The 8,847-nt window shown below is 35.1% G+C and overlaps 1 pseudogene; it reads right to left on the bottom strand.

The window, feature by feature from the left end:
* Window positions 1-409: 409 nt before the first annotated feature.
* Window positions 410-1,668, bottom strand: LOC101436274 (endosome-associated-trafficking regulator 1 pseudogene; annotated as a pseudogene).
* Window positions 1,669-8,847: the final 7,179 nt, after the last annotated feature.

Below are 8,847 nucleotides of genomic sequence, written 5' to 3'. Positions count from 1 at the left end.
CAGAGATGCCAAGTGGGCGAGAAAAAGCACATGCATCCCCGCACAGGCCGGTACTTTGGGTTACCGCTCACTTACGTTTGTGTGTCCACTTACCAAAATAATGGAAATCACTTATTCAGAATTGCTATTTTCATATTTAGTAATTTTTTAAAAATCACTGGCTTTTATAAATTTTTATAAATTTTTCCCGAGAGCGTATTACAGTCTATAAAATAGCAGCTCCCCTACATGGCTGCCCCAGATCGCTACTGGCTAACGATACTGTTTTGGGTCATGAAATTAGTATCTCATGATAAATACTTTACTACAGGGGAAGATTGTGAGTTTAAAGACATAATTGCATTTTCAAACAAATGAAGTAATGTTTACTGGGTGTAAATGATTTTAGGCTGGAACATTTCAAGGGTTCTCAAGACTCCTCCTCCTCCTCTTCAATTTCAGAAATTCTTCTGTCTATAGAGGAGGATTTCAGCAACGAGATTCACCATTTCTGCTCCAGAAACCAGCTGCTTTATCGGCAGGTGTACACAGGTCATGACGATGTGGAGGTTCTGCCAAGCCACGTCTGTGTTCTGCTTCACACGGTGAGGCTGGCCTTCTCCCCAACCGCTGCGCCTCGTTCTCTTGCTGGCCATTAGTATCTGAGCCTGGAGCAAGCTTATTCCCTATTTCAGCTCCTTGACGTGATTTTCACAGCCCATCTGGTCATCCGCTCGAGGTTCCGCTCCACCTCCTGGACCACCGACTCCAGATCCAGGTAGTCGCTCTCCTCCTTCAGCATCTTTGCTTCTAGTTTCCGCTCCAGCGTCCTCACCATTTCTGCCTGAGTTTCAGAGAAGCTCTGAACCTCATTCAACCTTCCTCTTAGCTAAGGGTGCTCATCTTTCAGTGCTTCGTAATGGATCTGCAGTGCCCAGAGGGGTCTGTCTCCCACAGACTCTCCATGGGCTGCTGGCTGGAGACCCTGGAGAAGCCCGCGCATCAGTGTCACTCAGAGCACTTGCAGGAAGAGACTCGGGCCCTGCCAGGTCCGACAGGATGGAAAGAAGGACAGGTAAGTGCTGCAGGGCGAGGAGCTGGCAGCAGTCCTCTGGAGTGCGGCTGCTCCACCGCCGAAGGCAGGTAGGCCCGGTGTCACACATCGTCCTCGTCCAGGAGGTCGCCGGCTCCTGGCGGGTCTTCGAAAAATGGGTGCTGGTACTTCCGGCCATACACCATGGTCTGGGTGGGTGGGGAGCTGTGTTCCAGCCCCAGGGAGTACCTCGTTGCTCTGAATAAACCATATTGTTTGTGGTGTCCTCTTTTGGTAAGCTGCGATTCTCGCTTGTCAGAAACTCTTTAAAGGAGAATGGATTTGCCCCTTCCAGATCTTCAAGTTTATCATATCTAAAACGTGTCTCATGGGCTCCTGATGGACCTTGCTTAGTACTTTTCCACGTTCCATAGCCAAAATCTGTGTGTCCTACCAAAGCTGGCACGGGACTGCGCACATAACACATAAACGTCGGCTGAATGCCCAAGTGGGAGTCCAGGCCCCTGCACTGGGGGTGCTCACAGTCTAGTTGGGGGAGACAAGACCGGCGTCCAGAGAAAGCAGGATCGACGGGAATGAGGAGGCATCGGGCTCGGGAGAGTGGGGTGACGCCCAGGAGGCTGGTAGCCAGACATCCTCCAGGCCCCGCGCTGCCTAGCCCGGCAGCGGGGGCTCCGCTGCCTCAGCTCCCTGCAGGCCGGGTCGCGCGCCCCAGTCACCAGCCCCTCCGTGCTGCTCGCTGCTTCTGCCTTGATGACATCCTGATTTTGGACTTCTAATCTCAACACTGTAAACCAGTAAATTCCTGTTATTTAAGCCAGTCCATTGAATTTGTACTTGCTTTAGCAGAATGGTGTCTCAAGATATTATTTAAAAATAGTGTGGTTATATATCTAAATATTTCCTATGTATGTGTATGTGTATAGGTGTGTTTGCATAAGTGTGTCTGATATGTGTGTATGTGCATAAGTGTGTGTGTATTTGTGCATGTTTATCTCAGGAATTCAAAATGGTGCAACATAAAAAACTCCCTACTGATGTAATTTTCCAGATTAATGAACTGCAGAAAAAGTAATATTATCATCCTTAGATGCATTTGATATGGTTCAAACACATATGTAATTTTTTTTTAAAAATTGAAAAATTTGGAAGTAGAATGGAACTTCCTTAATTATGTGAAGATTAAGTATCAGAAAGCTACCTTAAAAATCACATTTAAATAACAAACTATTGGAATAATTTCACTTAAGATCAGGAATAACACAGGGAAACCTGCCTTTAATTATTGTAATATAATTAGAGTAATATAATAAGCAGGCATACATTACATTTCAATTTTAGTCTCAATGCTTAGATACAGTTTCCTATTAATGTTATTTTGGCTTTAGTATTTGAAAAATCAATTAGTCAAATACATATTTCAACTTCATTTATGTCTTCTTTAAACTGTTTTAAAAATTATCTATCATTCTATTCCCGTGAAGATTTGGAAATTAGTATTCAGGACATTGAAACCTGAGATGTAGATGGAAATGCAGAAATAAATTTGTCTTGATGACCACTAAATACACTTTTGTCACATTTCTAGGATAAAATTTACAGATTCCTTCATTCTTTAAAGAGAAAATACACTAAAAATTAGATATAAAAGTTTAGAGCAAAAATCATAAATCTGTTCCAAAATATTCAGAAAGAATCCTTTCAAGAAGCACACAAAATCTCAGTAAATAGTAAGTGATACAATTTCACAGGTTGTATAAGATACCTCTCCAAGGAAATGATGCTAAGTCATGATAGAGTGAAGAGCTGAAGATCCTGGCTAGTGCAGTAAAACATGAAACTGAAAACCACATAACCAAAATATAAAGATTGGGAGAGAATTGACAAAACACCTAAGATAGAAAAAAAAAATTTGAAATTAATATCGGAATAAATTGTTTTATATAAGATGAACATAATATAAACCAATAACGTTATCTCTACTGCTATCGACAATTAGGAAACATATCTGAAAATTTGATACCCTGCATACTAACAACAGCAATAGCAATAATAATAGACAACAGAAGCAATAATAATAGAAATAAAGTTATTCATCATTTGTTATATGCCAATCACGTTAGTAATTGCTTTTATATTTATCTCAAATACATCTTAGAAAAATCAGACATAAATTATGCTACAGTGTCTCTGAATGAATACAGCAGGGAATGCACAAAGCCTGTAAGAATAAAATTTAAATTATCATCAGTACTATAGTAGGTACATTGAAAAGATGAAAAAAAAAGTATATATATATATAAAATGTATGGAAAAATGAAATGGGGTATATACATGTGATGGAATATTATTCAACTGTATAAAGAAATGAAGTCCTGATACATGTGACATCATGTTGAGTGAAATAAGCCAGAGACAAAAGGACAAATATTGTATGATCTCACTGATTTAATGAATTAGAATAAGCAAACTCATAGAGTCAGAATCCAGAATATAGGTTACTAGGGAATAGGGTTTGGATAGGGAATAAGAAGTTAGGATTTAAAATGTATAGAGTTCCTATTTGGAAAGATGAAAATGTTTTGGTAATGGATGGTAATAATGGCAGCACAAATTGTGAACATACAGCACAAAAATAAATCCATGGAACTGTACTATACAACCAGTGAACCCTAAGTTAAACCATGGACTATATTTAATAGAACAATTATAAAAGTGTGCTATCATCAATTGTAACATGTTTCACACCAATGCAAGGTTTTAATAATAGGAGGGTATATGGCAATCCTGTATTTTATATAGTATTGTTCTGTAAATGCCCAAGTTCTTTAATGAAGAAAAAAATTAATTTCATATGGAGACAAAAATAGATAAATAGATGAAGGATGAATCTATTAATAACTACAGTGACTATTTTTATTTCTTTCATGCACAGAAATATTTCTTAACAGGTCCACAAAAACAAAATGCCATAAAAGGAAAAGTTTAAAATTTTGATTACATCAAAATAAGTGTTTTTGTTGTTGTTGTTTAACAAAGAATATAACACAGGTTAATGAACAGGTGATTAAAAAGGAGATGATATTTTTACTGTTAGTGATGACTAAATGTCAATAACTAGAATATGAAAAAATTTTATACATATTTAAAGATATCGCATGGAAACCTATTTTTTTAAAGAACAATGGAATAAAAGTGTAGAAGGTAGAAAAGATTATCCACAGAAGAAGAAACATAAATGATTAGCAAATATAGACTAGATGGTTGCCTCATGAGGAATGAAGAGAAAAAAAGGAAATGGATGTCCATCATCAGGATATAAAAGATGGTGACATCTGTTTTGTTTACCCTCTCTCTTGTCCTTTGCTGGCTCAGATAAAACAAGATGCCATATTGTAAACTTCCCTGTGGAGATGCCCACATAGCAAGAAATTGAGGACTACCTTCAGGCAACAGCCAGCCAGGAATTGAAGCCCTTAGTTCAAATGGAATACACCAACCAGAGTGGCATGGAAGAAGTTCTTCCCAATTTGAGGCTTCCGATGACCACAACCCAAGCAACACCATAATTTTGGACTCTGAGAGACCCTGAAACAGAGACCCCAGCTAAGCCATGCTTAGATTCCTGAACCTACAGAAAATCTGTAAGATAAAAAATGCTATTTTCTTAAGCCATTATATTTTGAAGTAATTTGTTATGCAGCACTTGATAACTAAGGCACTTTCCTTCTCTATCTCAACATACTATAATGGAACAAGCCTCTGGGTCCTGCTCACAATGCTTTATCTTGCACATTATTTAGTGGGGAAAATTTGAAAAAGAAATAATGCCTTTGGGAGGTGGGTAAAATCATCTCTTACATTTTTTGTTTATTTCATTTAAATGATTACCCAGTCTGTAATTATACTGCAAAAGACAATGTAAGTACACTGATTGTGTAATCTTTCTTTACAAGTTTCCTTCATTTTCTAGCAAAATATGAGTATTTTCCATGACAACATAGATTGGCACTATAAACTTCTTATATTATGCATGTATGCTTTATTTTCTATAAAATGCTAGAGTCTCTGTTCCTATTTAAAATATTAACAGACATTTTAGATTCTGAATCATTTGTGAGAGGAAAGAATACTAAGATATAAAAAAACGCGTATTATATGTCAATGACACGGTAACATGTTTTAGATGACAAACTGCTAAGAAAATAGAAATCAGTAGCATTTTCATCAAATGCATAGATGGTTTAATAAATACTGAGAATCTGAAAAGTTTGCTAAGTCAACTAATGAAGTATGGATATTATAAATTGCCGTTATGCTTATTTTATGTAACATTTTTATATTCATAAACACAGGAAGATGTATTACTTTGTAAACTTGACAAATATATACCAAAAAAGGAAATGTTTAAGTGCTTCATTTTTAACACATCATTAAGTAAATTGGCAAAAATATAGTGACATCTGTATTGATAGTCCAAAAGGAAAAATATATCTTAAAAAAGAAACAGGATTAGTTCCAGAATGCAAATTAGGATTATTGTATGTTTCCTGGAAATTACCTAGGTGGTAGGAAGGTACACACATCTTTCTAAACAGTGGTTACTAACATTATACAAATGTTTTCATCTTTATGAAGTTATTTGGTTTGTTATTTTTTAAAGGTATATTGTGATCTACAGAACTTACTTTGGATTGATTGGATAAATCAAGGCTTGTGGTATGCACAACATAAGTGACATAAGAAATTGCCTTTTTTCTGTGATTTAAGAATTTCATTAGTCAAATATTTATCAAATATAATGTGAGAATACCAGGCTGCCAGTTATGTTCTTCTTAAATGAAATCAATAAGTATAACATGAAAATACTTGATATCAGTGTTAAACATATGGATATGTTTTTTACTTTAAAACATTAAAGATAAAAGTAGAACTCAAAAACTTGAGTTGAACATGCAAAATAATGCAATTATAAATCTTTAAAGATATAGTTGTTAGAGAACAAAATTTCTGTATTTTTAGATAGCATTGCTGTATAACTTTATATATGTCCAGGGAATGATAAATATATTCAAGAGTATATAAATAATATATATGAAATTTATAAAGCATAAAAATGAAATAGAAAGCTTGAATTCTCTCCAACTTATCCCTTGAATCTCCCAAGAATTAACTACTATTTTGGATTTAATATTTATCCATTCAATGCTTTTCTTTAGAGATTTACCATACATGTATACATTAGTGAAAATATAATTAATATTTGACTTTGAGCTTTATAAAAATGATTTCACATTGTGATTCTTTTTCCCCTTGATACCATTTTATTTTTAGGAGGCACCAGGCTTGAACCCAGGACCTTGTAGAAGCAAGTGCTTAACCACTGAGCTACAACCCCTCCATGACACTGTCTTCCTAAGATTCATTTTGTTGATGAGATTATTTTTGTTTCATTCATTTTCATTATATTTCATTATATGTATGTACCATAATTTTTTAGTTTCTCTGTAATGTATCCTTAGAATGTTTTCAGGATTTTTTTTTTTGTTTGTTTTTTGGTATTACAAACAATGCTGTGTGAACAACCTTCCACCTATCACACAATGTATATAAAAACATTTCTTTAGATTATGTAACTAAGATGGAAATTACTAGGTTATAAATTATACATACGTTTAATTTTACAAGACAACTTCAAATTATTTTTTATCTTCTCCTTGGAATGCTTATTTTTGTCTATTTCCTTTTTAAATTTTTGCTTTACCTTTTCCTTATTGGTTAAAACAATAATGGAAATTTTTTTTTTTTTTTTTTGATGTATCAGGGCCAGGGATTGAACCTGGCACCTCATATGTGGAAAGCTGGCACCCAACCACTGAGCGACAATGGCTCCTCTGAGTTGATTTCTACGTCTGTTTGCTTGTTGTTTGTTTCGGGGATTTTTTAGGAGATACCAGAACTGAACCCAGGGCCTTCCATGTAGGAAGCAGGGTTTCAACTGCTTAAGCCACATCTGCTCCCCCAAAATAAAATATTTTTCATTGAACAATAAGATATCGTCTAACTCAGAAAACAATTTGATTCTCCCTCAAAACAGAACTCTTTCAAATTGAGAAATACTATTGCTTTGAAAAAAAAAGTGTTGTTTTTTTTAATTACCTTCTTTGAGCTTAAGATACAGTTTATTAGGATAATGTTTGGGACTGCAAGGCAAGTTTTTAATAAATAGTATTTCTCACATCTTTGTGAATCAGGATATTTTCAATATTGTATAACCAAAATGTATAATATGTGGAAATATTTTGAAAATTAAAAGTTATAGCAAAATGTCTTTTTATTCTTAATTTACTTTTGAATATGTACACATGGACTATTGTCTCTGGACTACTGTATCTTCAAAGCAGAATGTCACATGGCTATACTACTGGCTGAAAGATCACAATTAGGGAAAATCTATAAATATCTCAAAGTCAGATCTTGTACTACTGACAGTCTTAAATCTACATGATAGCAGAATCTCATTCTGTAGTTGGCATCACTTGCCTAACTTGACAAGAATTATACCCTGGAGTCAGTTTCTGCTTTAGAGGCTTGTTGCAAAGCTTCAAGTTTATTCCTAGATAAAATATTAAATCAAAATAAACTGAGACCTCTACTGTTGAGAAACATCTTTGTTATGCACATTTAGTGTTTATAACCTTGTCTTAAAATCTTGTGTGTAAATGTTTAGGCAACAACCCTTATTGCAGCAACAATTGTATAGGTATTTGTCTTTTTGACATGATTTGCAGTCCAAGACACATTTTAAATTGGCAAGTTCACGTCTTAACCCAGGTAATAATTGAGTTAGGCCTTTAATAAGATGTGTAATCAGTCATCCATACCTCATATGTCCTTTGCAGAATTCGAACTATACTGCTGGGAATCCTGCCCTGAAAACAGAACTGTGCAGGGTGATTGTATTTTCGAGTACTGACCCCTCCCCGCCTCGCTCGGAGACATATTGGTCTATTAGAAAACATCTATTTTTGTAAATTATCAGTTCTTCTCTGGAAGCTATCCCTCTCTATATTTCCTCAATATACAGATATTGCTAAGAAGCCACTTTCTTCTTGGGAAGCATAGCTATTTAATGTGAAGTTAGGAATTCTACCCCTGGAGAAAGCTATGTCAGGGATATGATAAGAGAAAGAACTAAGCCGCCCCAGTGCAGAATATCTTATTTCTAAGACAGTATATCCATGGATTGCAGTGACTACTGCCCTGGAAGTGACTTTATTTTTTTGTGCTAAAGAAATTTCAGACTTGGAGATATGAACAGATCACAGAGATGATGTCATTTTTTGTTTGGGCAGCAGTTCTTTTCAAATGTATTGCCCTTGACGTGATAGATAATATGATATTTATTATTCTCTTTCTCTGATAATAGGTAAATTTCCCTTCTCTTTGAGTGCTCTTATAGCAAAGGTATGTTGCTAACTGTGCTGATAAACCACACTTAGTGGTAAATAGCATTTATTGTGACTTTTAAAAAAATTTTAAACTCATCTTCACAATTAAATACTCATTATTTAAACTCTCCAGAGATGGTTGGAGGTCATTTTAAAAGGCAATTATATTTTTCCTGACCTCTTCAGTTATATAAACATAATTATATTAATTATAAACTATTTAAGCTGTATTTAAAAGAGTGTGCAAAGAATAGGAGATTAAATATGTTACTAATCGGGACATCATCTACTAAATTGAGAAATAAGGCAAAGAATATCGGAAAGGAAAACTGATTATGTGTTTTTGGGAGATTAACCCCAAAT

Source organism: Dasypus novemcinctus, chromosome 14 (genome assembly GCF_030445035.2).
Source record: "Dasypus novemcinctus isolate mDasNov1 chromosome 14, mDasNov1.1.hap2, whole genome shotgun sequence".
NCBI classification, from domain to species: Eukaryota; Metazoa; Chordata; class Mammalia; order Cingulata; family Dasypodidae; genus Dasypus; species Dasypus novemcinctus.
Note: the sequence above shows the minus strand (reverse complement) of the source record. Positions and strands in the feature narration are given on the sequence as shown.